Below are 13445 nucleotides of genomic sequence, written 5' to 3' on the forward strand. Positions count from 1 at the left end.
TGGAACTGTCATTTGACCCAGTTATCCCACTTCTAGGAATATATCCTAAGAAGCAAGAACACCATTCAGAAAGAATATGCGCACCCCCATGTTAATAGCAGCATTATTTATAGTAGGTATGTTCTGAAAACAGCCCAAGTGCCCATCAATAGATGAATAGATTAAAAAACTGTTGAACATTTACACAACAGAGTGCTATTCAGTTATATATATAAAAAAAAAGATCTCTTACCCTTTGAGACAGCATGGAGGGACCTGGAGAGTATTATGCTAAGTGAAATAAGCCAGTCAGAGAAAGACAAGTATCACATGATCTCACTTATATGTGGAATATAATGAACAAAATAAATTGGTGAACAAAAAAGATCCAGAGACATAGAAGCATGGAACACACTAATGAATCTCAGAGGGAAGGCTGGGGTGGAGTAAGATTAACCAAAGAACTTGCATGCATTTATGCATAACCCATGGACACAGACAATAGTGTGGTGAAGGTCCGGTGGTCAATGGAGATAAAAAAGGGGACATCTGTAATACTTTCAACAATAAAGATAAATGAAAAAAAAAAAAAAATATATATATATATATATATATATATATATATATATATACTCTTAATTGACCCCTCAACTATATCTGAAAAGGGTCAAGAACAAAGGTTACAAAGAGCCCAATAATTGATGACTAGCAAGCTTCCATGTGGTGTATTGATATAAAACGTTGATTAAAGTAAAAGGTATAGCACAGCAGAAGAAAGAACACACCATCATAGAGGATCTGACATTTCTACGTACAGCCCTAGAGTCATTCCTTAATTATAGAGGAGGTTGTTTGTCTTCAGATTATAAACCAACAACACATATGTCTTGTTTTAGGATTGTCAATCAAAAGTTTACAGCAGGATTTTTTTTTATACCCTACTGATTATTTAGCTCAAGCCGAGCTATTTAGGTTGAACCGGATTAAACCAACAATAAACCATTAATATATCCCTGAACAATAGAAAGCATTTGGCACTGTGTACCTGGCAGATTTCAAATTATAAGCTGGACTTTAACAATAACTAACATATCTCATTCTTATCTTGGCCCAGAATCAGGAATTCCTGGAGATAAACACAGAGCTGACCAATTGCAGGTATAAGATAACCTTATCCTATAAACAACTTGTGGTCTCTTCATTTCATTGAAAAGAAAACAGAAAGGCAGAACCAATATTCAGTTCTCTCAAGTTTATTGTTGAAAGAGCTGGAGTTATATTCCATTAATTGACAGATATTTAGCCATGGATCTTCTAATGGAATATAGGCATATTAGGAAAACATCTAATGGTTTACATTTGACTAGAATTAAACTGCCAGTATTCATGGTTCTTTTGACCAGGATGATAAATATTTGTAAAGACAGTAAGGGCATTTTTGCTTTTTCCATTATTTCTAAGAACACTGAGATCACATAGTAATCTTAGACAAGAACAAAGAAGAAGAAAGAAGGAGGAGAGGAGACAAGAAGAGGAAGTGGGAGAGGGAGAGGAAGAAGAAACTAATTTATGGAAATTTGTAAATGCCCAATAAAAGATGTCGTTAGCAATCTCCCCATCTGCACTCATGTAAAATGGGAGATTGTCTCATAAATTCCAGTAATTATTTACTAATGATAGGAAATGAGTTATCATAAAAACACAAAGATAATTTTCATTGGGGCTGAAACAAGTGGAATCTCAGTTTACCACAGCATCCACTTGGTGTAGTAGATCTTATGGTCTAAGGGTATACTGAGTAAATTTAGTAGACAACACTATGCGTGTGAGGGAAGGAGTGGCCTGCACATTTTAAAACTCATTGGCCTAGTTGGATTCTTATTCTTATAAAAGATTTTAAAAGTCACAGGCAAAATAATGGTATTGAGGAAACTAATTGTGAATGAATAAACTACATAGTAATTATTGAAACCAAGTAGAGGAAATATCTTTCCATACCCTCTCCTCACTTCTCCATCTTTCATTGCCTTATTTCAAATAACACTATGTACTTCCAACATAAAGCCATTTGTTCCTTGCTTTTAAAAACTGGAGGCCTTATTTGCTCTGGATCTCAACTTCACAGAAAAAGAAACGCACTTACTCTGGGAAGTTTTCTGGGTCATTGAGAGTCCCTTGTGTTCTTTGAACAAAAACTGAACAGAAAATACATTTTTACTCTCTGATTGTAAAAAATGTAACTGTTAATATAAAAAGATGTCTTTAACTTTTCCACTTTTGTCAGTTGAATTAAAATATCTTCCTCATTTTAAGATTGCTACATCATCATCACATGATAGTATTGTAATAATGTAACCATGTGCATTTGCTTTGAGTGATGGCCTGGCCTGACTTGCTTCTCATCCTGTGATTTTAAGACAAATTGGAATAACTGGGTAAAGTACCACTCTCAACTCAAAGTACCTCATGATATATCAGAGGTAGCTTTCACATCACTAATTCAGTATAGACATCTTCCTTAAGTACCTGTCTAGAAGATATAATTTAAAGTATGAAAAGGAATCAGAAACGTGGTGTTCTAAAGTTGATATTGCAATGTTATTTCTCTTTCTCTGGGCTATGTGTCCAATTTACTCCTGCCACTGTGTTTTGATTGCTTATCATTTCTTTTCTTTCTCAGGTTCTGTTATTAGTTCTCACCACTGAGGAGGATAAAGAATATCAAATTTACTTACCCTTCACCTGAGTGTTTTAGATCTTAAGGAAAGAACCCCAATTTATTTTAGCTAACTTTCAGGGGAGTAGCTGTTAGGAACAAAGAATCTCAAGAGCTCCTACATTGACACAGTGTTTGCTATATCCAGGGTTAGATTATCTTGGATCACTGTGGTAACTCACAATATCTACTCCTGCTGGTTTAAATCTTACTAGATGCTTCTAAGTGTTTGATCCATTCGTGAATTCATCTGTCTGAATTCAGATGCCAAGAAGCTACAAAGTATCAGAAGTGGCAAATGTCAAGCAAGAAAAGATGGTCCAATGAGATTCCTAATAAATATTAATCCTTCCCTCTCTCATATATACCAAGACATCTTAAGGGGTTTGGGGATATTATCTGACAGTAATTCTTTTTTTTTTTTTTTTTTTTTCATTTATCCACTCAACAAATACTTACTTAGTGCTTACTAAGTGGTAAGCAATGTTATACATAGGTACTGGATATACACTGCCCCCATGGAGCTTATATTTTAGTGGTAGGAAACAGATATTCAATTAAAAAATATATATATGGCTAATATGCAGTGTCCCCTCAGGAGTTTGACTGGGAGACAGGGAGTTCGATTGTTTGCTATGATGTGCGCTGACCAACAGGGTGGCGCGGAATGAAGGAAGGTCCTGGCCAGCAGCTGGAAGGCCCCGATCGGTCCTGATCACCAGCCAGGCCTAGGGACCCTACCCATGAATGAATTTCGTGCACCGGGCCTCTAGTACAGATATAAATGAAAATTATGTTAAATATCACAGAGGAAAGTATAGAAGAGAAATAGTGAAAATTGGGATGGAAAATTTTTAGTTATTGAACAGGAAAGGCATTTTTGAGAAGGTTACAATTAATAAAATATTTGGTCAGTAGAGACCAAGATTTGCGTTTTTGGGGAGAAAAACATTCACAAAGAGGGAATCAGAGGAAAATTTTGCTTGGCTCAAAGTTTAAATTTTCCTGGTGTTGTTCTGCCTAAGTCAGTGATGGTGAACCTATGACACGTGTGTCAGAGGTGACACACGAACTCATTTTTTTGGTTGATTTTTCTTTGTTAAATGGCATTTAAATATATAAAATAAATATCAAAAATATAAGTCTTTGTTTTACTATGGTTGCAAATATCAAAAAATTTCTATATGTGACATGGCACCAGAGTTAAGTTAGGGTTTTTCAAAATGCTGACATGCCGAGTTCAAAAGGTTCGCCATCACTGGCCTAGGTCATCAGTAGCACAAAAAGCTATAAACATTTGACAAAGCTATTCATAGGGGTTTTGCACTTATCTCCATTTTTTTTACTTTTCTTTTTAAATATTTATTTTTATTACATTTATTGGGCTGACATAGGTTGACAAAACTATATAGGTTTTAAGTGTACAATTATATGCATTGTGTTTACTACCCAAAACCAAATTTCTTTCTTTCACCAGGTATTTGACCCCCTTTACCCTTTACTACCTCCATCCTCAAACCCCTTCCCCTCTGAAAACCACCATACTGTTGTCTGTGTCAAATAGTTTTTATTTCTTGTCTTGTTCGTTCCTTTGTTGTAATCAATTTTGTATCCCACATATGAGTGAAATCATATAGTACTTGACTTTTTCTGTCTGACTTGTTTTGCTTAGCATGACATTCTCAAACTCTATCTATGTTGTCACAAATCGTAATAGTTCATCTATGTTCACTGCAGTATTATTTACCATCGTCAAGACATGGAAACAACTGAAGTGTCCTTCAAAGGATGATTGGTTAAAGACAATGTGGTACATATATGCAATGTATTACTACTAAGCCATAAGAAAAGGTGAAGTATAGTCTTCTCCATTTTTATTCTTTAAAACTATTTGAAGAAAACAATAATATATTTTTAAACTATTATAAAGCAATTCAAATCTTCAAAAAAGTAAACAGACTCTGCTAAACATCCACCCAGTTTTAATCTTATATTTTTGGCAGTTTTCTAAAATTCTGTTAAGGAACTAAAGCATCAGAGAAACAAGAAAAGCATTAGTATATCTACATTTATTTAGCATTTATTATTGCAAATAACATTAAATAGTGTGACGACTAGATTGCATGATGATGCTAGCACCAAAAATGTAAATGTGTTCATAGCATACAATAGATCCATCAATAAATAGAAATAACCCATCCAGAGTCAGCACAAAGAGAGTTCTCACAATGAAAAGAACAGCTACCAGGGAGGGGACACTCTACAAAAGAACTTCTAATTGCTAGGTAATCTACAAAGGCACAATCTAGCAAGGAACAAAAAACACACAGGTTGCCATATTCTCTGATGATAGGATGATATGCAAATGCACAAAAAAGATCCCCATCCAAAAAATGGTGCTTAGGCAGTAAATAGTGCAGAAGGCCACAGAAATCCATCCACTTGGAGAAATGTCCTGTGTGATCCCCTACACCAGTACATGAAAGGGATTGAGTTGGTCAGGAATATATAGACTTTTTTCAATGAAGAGAAGGAAGGAAAACATGGAAGGACATACTTGGCCAGCAATTTAAGGAACCAGTGTTTGCTGACTGAACAAAATGCAAAAGATGGCAATCCTTTCATTATCTCAGGATACAGCCATAGATCAGGAGATGTATTAGGGTACTATAACAATTATGGGAGCAGCAAGGAACCCAGCCCCTGTGTTCTTGAATTCTTTGGACAGGAAATACTTGGTGATGACTGCGAAGGACGAGGAGAGAAAAGCTGGGATATACAGATATTCTGAGTGCTGGTTATAATGTGGGTAAAGGGAAGTGCATAGTAAATTGCAGCAGTCATAGTCATTAAGCTTGAGTAAATTGTCCCTCTAAGAACTTGTTTCAAATAGTACCATTCCTAGCCATGAAACCAGTTACAAAAATTGTAAAACCCCTCCTCAGCCAAGAACGGAGTTGTCTAAAAAAGAAAGTACAGATGAAACTTATAGAGAACATTTTCAAGTCTCAGGACAACAAAGAGACAGGTGAAGCACAATAATGACACTGGTGAGCTGTGGGAGGCGCCACAGGGAGCTGCCACATCCGAGGCTGGGAGCCGCAGCCGCAGCAGCCATGGTGTCAGTAATTAACACTGTGGACACCTCCCATGAGGACATGATTCAAGATACCCAGACGGACTACTATGGCACCCGCCTAACAACCTGCTCATCAGACAGGTCCGTCAAAATCTTGTATGTATGCAACGGAGGGCAGAATCTCATCGCGGACCTCATGGGTCATGAGGCACCAGTGTGGCAAATGGCCTGGGCCCATCCCATGTATGGCAATATCCTGGCATCCTGCTCCTATGACCGGAAAGTCATTTTCTGGAAAGAGGAAAACAAAACCTGGGAGAAGACGCACGAGCACACAGGACACGACTCCTCAGTAAATTCTGTTTGCTGGGCCCCCCAGGACTACGGCCTAATCCTGGCCTGTGGAAGTTCAGATGGGGCCATCTTCCCGCTGACCTACACCGGGGAGGGCCAATGGGAAGTGAGGAAGATAATGTTCACACTAGTGGCTTCAATGCCTCAGCTGGGCCCCTGCTGTTGTACCGAGAAGCCTCATAGACCAGCCATCAGGACAGAAATCCAACTACAGTAAGAAATTTGCCTCAGGTGGCTATGACAACCACACCAAGCTGTGGAAGGAGGAAGAGGATGGCCAGTGGAAGGAGGAACAGAAGCTGGAAGCACACAGTAACTGGGTTCCAGACATGGCCTGGGCCCCTGCCATTGGTCTACCCACCAGCACAATCGCCAGCTGTTCCCAGGGTGGTCATGTGTTCATTTGGATCTGTGACAATGTCTCAAGCAATGCGTAGTCTCCCAAGTATTGCGCAAGTCCAATGATGTTGTGTGGCACGTAAGCCAGTCCATCACAGCCAACATCCAGGCCATCTGGGGTGGAGATAACAAGGTGACACTGTGGAAGGAGTCAGTCCACGGGCAGTGGGTGTGCATCAGTGATGTAAACAAGGGCTATGGTTCATATCTGCTTTAGTCACAGAGGGCCAGCAGAACAAGCAGTGACAAGACTGGCAGGGCCCAGCTCCCACCTGCCAATTCCTGGACTGCCCTTTCCTGGACCAGCTGGAAGGAAGCGCTCCAACAGTATTACTTTCCCAGGAATAGTTAAAACTGCAACCAGATTGATCATCTGCCTTAACATGATTTAATATAGTTTGTAATTTACTGTCTGGCTGAAAGCACCCATATTATGAGGGGGAAAACTGCAAATGATCTACTATTTAAAATTATTTTTGGCCATTTTTATGTACCTTTTGGGTTCAGGCATTATTTGGGACTTTTTGTTTCCAAAGTAATTACACATGTTGTTTATAATTCTCCCTAAAAACAAACAAAAAACAAATAAAAACCCCCACTTCAAATCAATAGCACAAGGACCACCAACAGGAAGAAAAGCTTCACAGATGTGTCATCCTTCTCATAGGATGACAGCTAAGTCACATTTACATCAATGCTTGTCAACAAATGACACTCAAATAAAGAGCTGCACAACCAATTTTCAGAAATCTGTTAATCTGAAACAGGATTTTTGAAAATATATAATAGATGATTTTTTTAATGATAAAGTATACTTAATTGAATAAAGTGAAGTTAAATAACAAATGAGAGGTCTACAATTACTAAAATAAATAAGAAACATAGTAAGGTAAATTGTGGATGGAATGAAACATTTTCCACTGACTCTAGAGCCTTACATCAGTCTTCAAATTTACAGCACCACTGACCCATGGAGGATAAGAAAATTGGAGTGTCTAGCTTCTGTGGAGAATAACAGCCTAAAAAACCAACATAAAACACTTCCAACTTTGGTTCTGGCTTTTCTTACATAATGCTTTTAAAATCTAACCTATTTTATAAATCTAAAGTAGTAATTTCATTAAAAATTTAAATGTCATTTGACTACTTAGTTAAGCTTTCATACTTTCTTAATGTATGTATGATAAGAATGCGTGATGAGACAAAGAATTATTTTTTAAATTTGGAATTGCATTTGATTTGTTGCTTTAATTAGTCTCTAACAGGATTTCTCAAACTATAATGTGCATAAAAATTACTTGCTAAAATGAAGATTCTACTTGAATAAGATGGAAACTGGTCTGAAATACTGCATTTTCATCAAGCTCCCACATGCAAGGGCTTAGACTTCACTTTTACCATTGTAATTCAAACCTTGTCTAGCTGATAGCTTTCATATTATAACTGACCACGTGGGCTCACTGGCCTGCCACAACCTGAGACAGGTACTTGCACAAAAGAAAATAGGTTTTTATTCAGGTGCTACAACCAGAGAGAATGATGGACTTTTGTCTCAGGGACAATTTCTTTTTCCTGCTCAAGTCTGTGGTTCTTATAGGGATAGGGAGGAGATGGTTTTTTTTTCTATCCAATTATCTTGCTAGCTTTTGGCATGTTCGGGCTCTGTGCATTCATCTTTCTAGCTATTGGCTGCATACAGTGTAAGAACCTTCCCCCGTGCCATCTTGGCCAATTGGGGAGGCTCTCTGGTGCTCCCTCAGGGTCAGTGCAGGTGGGGATGCAGGATCCACCATCAGGAAGTCTAGAGATGCTGTAGCTCTCAGCCAACCTCTGGACACAGCACACCACCGGAGCAACAAATTGGAGTCTGCAGAGCACCCTTAGATCCCAGAGCGCCTGTGTCCTCTGAACAGCCCTCACGTGGTCTGCCCCTCTGACTGACTGTCTTCAGTAACAATATTAGTAAGTGAAGTCAGGCCTGGAAACAAAGTCACAAACAAATATGAGATATTGTAATAATTTTAGAATAAGCCTTTTCTAATGCCCTAAATGAATGGAAGAATTTTCCCAAACAGTGCTCTATTTGCAGCCACATTATTAGATCTGTGGAAATGTAAATAGGTTATTCTTTGTATGCCATAAGCTTATCTTAAACACTCTGTAATATTTTTTTGATTCACATATTGCAAGAAATGGGCCTCTGAAAGTTAAGAACCACAGAACAATAAAAGTAAACCCCTTTGTTGAAAACTCCAATTCCCATGTTAAAGTCTCATTTACAGCCTAATTGTAACCCAATTACGAAAAGTAAGATAAGTAAAAACAGCTGGAACAGAAGGCACTGAGAGTGAAGTGTACCCTCTGCACTCATTTGATGGAGATCATTATCCAACTCTACACTCAGTGCATGATACTTAACATGATTGGCTTAATTTATATCCAAAAAGAATAAGAGCACCTTGTGTAAACAAATGGGCTGACCTATCAGCTCTGATTCTTTAAATACTCTATTATCTAATGTTTCAAGTGTAGTCATATGATAAACAGGAAATGCTGTTAGTCCTCTTCCCATACCTCTCCACAACATTCTTCTTTTGCCTTTTGGTCAAGGGATCACATTCATTCTATAAGTGTTACAACCAAAGGTGCACTGGTAGCAACAATGGACAGTCCAGTCTTCAATTGTATGTATGATTAGTGTTAATCACATTGGTGATTACATAAACATAGTCTTACAATTCAGAAAACCTTCACATTGAGGAAAATCACACATTTTTATGTTACAGCATGTTATTTAAGAACACAAGTTATGCATCAGAAGGGAATTTTTTTTTTCTTTTTTCTTGTATCTGTAAGAGATGGTGAATGTTAACTAAACCTATTGTGGTAATCATTTCACAATATATGTAAATCAAACTATCATGTTATAGATCTTAAACTTATACAGTGATGGATGTCAATTATTTCCCAATAAAACTCAAAAAAAGAACACAAGTTATGCAGTTAAAAGTAAGGACTTAAGATCTCTAAGACTTACTTCCCTCATGTGCAAATAATAGTAACAGTGCATATATCATAGGGCTGTTGAGAGGACTAAATGGAACAATTTATGTATAACACTTGGACTGTGCCTGGCCTCTGTATCTACTCAGTAAATATTAGCTATCTTTATGTACCTGGACCCAGCACTTTGATTATTATGATTTGTAATCTCTTTCCTTCAAGATCAATTCCTAGATAAGTTAAATACATTTTATTTATAGATTGTCCAGTATGTATATATCTACAATTAATCTGAGAGTTTATGGAAACAAGTAAAAATACATGACAGGAAAAAATAATACTTTTGGTATGTATATTAGCATTGTGAATATAAGCTAAAGTATTAATGAAGCCAGTTTCAAATTCTCTTCTTGTGTTTAATTTTAAATGAAAACACAAAGACATTATATTTCTTGCAATTAATGTTTAGTTGGTATATATAGCTTCTACATTTTGAGTGGATAAATTAAGCAAACATAAATATGTGATAATGTAACAAATATCTAAGTTCTACACCTTCTACACACACACACACACACACACACACACACACACACCACACCACGCATCCAAATACATACATATGGGAAATACGGCCATCTAAAAAGGGTCCTGGATAAAGTCTGGTAAATTTGAACTTTGGCCAGGCCTGTATGGCTCAGTGATGGAGCATTGACCTATGAATCAAGAAGTCACAATTTGATTCCAGGTCAGGACACCTTCCTAGGTCTCAGGCTTGATCCCCAGTAGGGAGCATGCAGGAGGCAGCCAATCAATGATTTTCTCTCATCATTGCTGCTTCTATCTCTCTCTCCCTCTCCCTTCCTCTCTGAAACCAACAAAAATATATTTTAAAAAAAAATTAACTTTGCCTATACAATTTTAACCTGACTCTTTAATTCTATCAAAAGTGAGAAACAACTCATCAATTTCATGAGACATAAGATTGCTTTCTGGAATTAGACAGTGGTTCACTAAGCTCACTGATCAATCTAGTCATCTTGTTTGATCTGATAACCCTAGAGAGGGAGTATACCAGGTTCAGTAGCTTCAAGCACTACTCTGGTTTACATTGGAATAATAGCTTGTTAGTGGTACAATCATTTCAGAGTTGGAGAGAATTTTTAGATTCTATTATAAAATAGGCCACCAGCTATATTTTGTAATATCAGAAAAAAAAATGATGTGCTCTCTGGTACATATGTAATGTGTTATATCCACAGGATAAAGGGACTCAAATCCAGTTTCTGATGTAGCAATCTCAGACACAGAATAATAAAAATAATATATTCATGACTGTGGCCAGATTTGCATTAACATAGCTAAAGGTAAAAAATTTCCCCTTGTGTTTATGCTTCCAGACAATCTGACACTTAATTTTTGGGGGGAATTTCTGTTTCAAATATCCCTAGGGAATATGTATATATAGAAATGTTCAGCTATTTAAAAGTGTCATGGAAGAAATTCTGCATATCTTTCATGACTAATAGAAATACCAAAAAACAGTTTCTAACTAGCTAAGCCTGACAAGTTTAGATTTATACTCCACAAGCCTAATTATTTATAGTCCATTTATTTCCATAATAACTATAGAAAAAACAGGCAATGAAATGTGACTGTTATTTTGAATTTTGGTTACTGAATTAGTTTTCACATGTTGGTTAAACTTTTTCCCAATAAAGTTATTATTTTTTAAGAATCTAAAGAAAAATACTTGCACATGCATATTAAACCATAAATGATGGCTCTTAAGGAATAAGAACAGTTTCAAATAACTGTGAAATTGAAAATAATCTGTGCCTTTTTAAGGTCCAATGTTCAGTAATTAAATGCATAAATCAATCACTATTGCGATAATATTGATTAGAAAAAAAACATAAAGCTTCTGTAGGAGAATGCTTTGAGAGCAACTCTAAAAGTTTCATTACATGACATATGGGTGTTTGTATCCAAAATTGTAAAACTTCCCTGGGCTCCCTGAGTCCCCAAGCACTCCTTCCACCCTAGCTCTGCCCACTGTGCTTTGTCCTACCTCAAACTCCAAATGCCTGGGGAAGTGGAAATAGCCTGGGGCCTGTGTGAACACCTGGTACCAGGTAGAAAAGTACACTGTGACAGGAGAAGCTTCCACCACTGCTGCTTTCTGTGCAAGGTTTGTAGGGAAATCTCAGCACAACAGTGGCAATTCATGATCTACTGCAAATCCTGCTATGGAAAGGCACTTGGGCCAAAGGCTATGGTTACCTGAGGTCCCCACATGCATAATGCAGATAGTGGTGAGAGACTGGGCATCAAACCAGAGATTGTTCAACCTCACAACCAATCCAGACAATTCTAAATTTGCTCAGCAATAGGAAACTGCTGAGCACTGTTCCAGGTGTGGAGATTCCATATATGCTGCCCAGAAGGTAATTAGAGCTGGAATGCCCTGGAACAAAAACTATTTCCATTGTGCCAAGTCAGGGAAGAGTTTTGAATCAACAACTCTGAGAAAAAAGGATGAATTTAATTGTAAAGGATGCTTTACAAAGAACGTTGGGTCTAAAGGCTTTGGCTATGGTCAAGACTGCTTGTTCATGCTTAATAAAGGTGTAAACCCAGAACAGATCACACACTGCGACTCTCTATGTAACCTAACACTAAACTACTGTAAAATTCTATCAGCACTTTTGTACTGAATATTACCAGGTGCTTGGATAGGCTGGCTGACTAGTAGGGACAGAGCACTGAGTATCCTTTTGCTTTATTACTCAAGATGATTACTTTTACATTTCAAATATAACTTCAGTTTGGAAACAAACAAAATTCCATCAGCAATATTTACTATTCAAATATAATATTTTTAAAACATTTAACTTAAAATTAAATATCTTATATAATAAAGAGGTAATATGCAAATTGACCATCACTCCAACACAAAGATGGCCGCCCCCATGTGATCACAAGATGGCCAGCAGGGGAGGGACCAGGCCTGCAGGGGAGGACAGTGGGGGGGGACCAGACCTGCAGGGAGGACAGTTAGGGGTGACCAGGCCAGGAGGGGAGGGCAGTTAGAGATGACCAGGCTGGCAGGGGAGGGCAGGTAGGGACAATTGGGCCAGCAGGGAAGCAGTTAGGCGTTGATCAGGCTGGCAGGGGCGTGGTTTGGGGGTGATCAGGCTGGCAGGCAGAAGCAGTTAGGGGCAATCAGGCAGGCAGGCAGGCAGGCGAGCGGTTGGGAGCCAGTAGTCCTGGATTGTGAGAGGGATCCCAGATTGGAGAAGGTACAGGCTGGGCTGAGGGACACACCACTGCCCCCCCCCCCCCCGCATGAATTTCATGCACCAGGCCTCTAGTAATAATATAACTTCTATCCTATTAAGATTCAATCTTATTTGCATTATTTTCAATTGGTCCCAGACTACTAGTTTCAGTAATGAGCTATACATTTTATCTGGTTTAATTTTCCTGCCCATTTTTTAAAGTACATGTAGGTTGTGAAAGGCACCAAAAGAAAAATGCAGATTTTCTAACAGGTCAAAACTGGATTTGAGGAATCCTGGGCTGATTATAATTGCCAGAGTCTTTGGAAAGGAGTAGGGAGGGTAACACAGAGATTTCCGGGGAATGTGTATTCTCTAGGAAAAGGAGAATCTGATTCATTCCAATACATGCTTAATATTTGCTTCATCATTCATTCCCTCAAAAACTTCACCATGCCCTAACCGGTTTTGGCTCAGTGGATAGAGCATTGGCCTGCAGACTCAAGGGTCCCAGGTTCGATTCTGGTCAAGGGCATGTACCTTGGTTGCGGGCACATCCCCAGTGGGGAGTGTGCAGGAGGCAGCTGATCGATGTTTCTCTCTCATTGATGTTTCTAACTCTCTATCCCTCTCC

At 38.1% G+C, this 13445-nt stretch overlaps 2 pseudogenes; both read left to right on the top strand.

Moving 5' to 3' along the window:
• Nucleotides 1-5811: 5811 nt before the first annotated feature.
• LOC139005523 (protein SEC13 homolog pseudogene) lies at nt 5812-6773 on the top strand (annotated as a pseudogene).
• A 4840-nt stretch (nt 6774-11613) lies between these two features.
• Nucleotides 11614-12247, top strand: LOC139012852 (cysteine and glycine-rich protein 2 pseudogene; annotated as a pseudogene).
• Nucleotides 12248-13445: the final 1198 nt, after the last annotated feature.

This window comes from Myotis yumanensis, unplaced genomic scaffold (assembly GCF_028538775.1).
Source record: "Myotis yumanensis isolate MYYU_CA2020_CCGP unplaced genomic scaffold, mMyoYum1.0.hap1 SCAF_1, whole genome shotgun sequence".
NCBI classification, from domain to species: Eukaryota; Metazoa; Chordata; class Mammalia; order Chiroptera; family Vespertilionidae; genus Myotis; species Myotis yumanensis.